Here is a 1,952-nt window from a genome sequence, read left to right as displayed (position 1 = left end):
CCGGAACGCCCACCCCCTTCATTCCGTCACCGAGGGAGCGCCGGGCGCGAAAGCCTGACAGAAAGTCGGGTGGACTGCCCGCTCGGGAGATTCCTGAGAGGGGGCAGCACGTCGGGCGAGCGGCAGTCCTGGAGCCCCGGAAACACCCGGTCCAGGGTTGGAGAGAGAGCCACAGCGGAAGGGACTGTGAGATCCCGCGGCACCGGCAGCTCACCGACCTGTCCCCAGGGCCGCACCTCCCAGTGGGGGGGGGCGGGGAAAGGGCGCTGCAGTGCATGCCGGGAGATGTAGTTCGGCGCAGAAGACTCCCGGATTCCGGGGTCACGCGTCGGCGGGGGCGGTGGTTCTGTGAGCGCCACAGGCCCAGGGGGTAATGCTGACGGGCTGTAGTTTGGTATCAGCAAGCGCCTGGAAGTTATCTTTGCCGTGATTGCACTGTTTGACCGCGCTGACTTCCTCAGTTCGCGTCCTGACGAAACGTTAGCTTTCAGCCCTAGAAAGGCAGCGGGGCTAGGTTCCAGCTTGCCCTCGAGCGGAAAAGCAGTTTTACTGGGGAAGTCAAGTGACCAGGGTCATATGCTTTCAGAAATGGTCCCCAGCGTGACTCCCAAAATACACACTCAGCCTCTAGCGTCTGGGCTCGCCCAGTGCATTCATTCGCTCAGCGGGTGTTTGTTAATGTTACATGTAGTTATCATGCCAGATATGGGCTTATGTTGGTGAATAAAAGGGCCACTCAGCGCTTGGTTATTTTATAATGTGGTGACCAAGGCGGACCCGGCTTCTCCTTCCCACTACGTGTAATGTGTTAACAATTACGAAGTCCTTTCCTGCACTACATGGATTTTCATGGTTCAGTGGTGGGAAATTCCTATTTCCAACTTATTTCATGATTTTCCTATCGACGCCCTTCTGAAATATTTGCATGTCAGCCCAATATATAAAACTGCCCAAACATATTAAAAGATATATGACTGTTCAGGGGGAAATGATGTGGTGATTTATATCTCCTGGACCTTTATTTTTATTAGACTGAGTCATTGACCACTGATTCAACAAACGCGTTGAGCTCCTAATGTTCACTGAGTATAGAGATAGCAAAATCTGAGGTTAGTGGAAGTGCACTGTGATAAGTCCCACAGCATTGTTACAGAAGGGGCAGGTACAAAGAGGAGACATGATAGCCTTGGATGGAAAAAAGGGATCTTGGAACAGCATCATAAAAGACAAGTAGAAAAGTGGTGAATCAACATCACATTATCAACACTGAAGTTATGACATCTGAATTGAGGCTGTACTGTGGCTAGACTCTGGGACAAATTATACTTAAAAATGAGAAACGATTGTTTAACCATAATAATGAAAAGTGTTTTCTTCTGTTGACTCTAAACTTTCATTTAATTCTTACAGTTTTTATTTTGGTAAATAAAAACATAATAATCAAAAACTTTTTTTATTTGTCATTGACAGTTCAACATAAATTAAGTAAAATGTTAGTTTAATTATGCTATTTAACTATTATTAAAATTTTCCAATTTTTCCATAAAACGACCATTTCTAAAGTATATACCTTAATAGTCAAAACAAGTTCAACAAAAGAATATTCATTTACAAATATGAGAAGACTGTGGTCCTATAACACTGTCCCCCACTAAAGTGAATACGTAGTTGCCAGTCCAAGACAATCACGAACTATTAGAATAACATACTCCAAACAAGTGGTGGGAACATTACTAATTCCTCCAATTTCCTATGGCAGTATTACCTTTGATAAAAATTCCCCAAATTAAATGTAGGTTTTTAGCAAATAGACATTTTAATCTTGACAAGATAATGTAAGGAAATGCCCTGAAGATTATTAAATCGACTGTAAATTACAATACCAGTCCTTACGATAATTTTGCTGAGTAAAGAATTGGGGGGCGCCTGGGTGGCTCAGTCGTTAAGCGTCG

This window comes from Ursus maritimus, unplaced genomic scaffold, assembly GCF_017311325.1.
Source record: "Ursus maritimus isolate PB19 unplaced genomic scaffold, ASM1731132v1 scaffold_25, whole genome shotgun sequence".
NCBI classification, from domain to species: domain Eukaryota; kingdom Metazoa; phylum Chordata; class Mammalia; order Carnivora; family Ursidae; genus Ursus; species Ursus maritimus.
Note: the sequence above shows the minus strand (reverse complement) of the source record.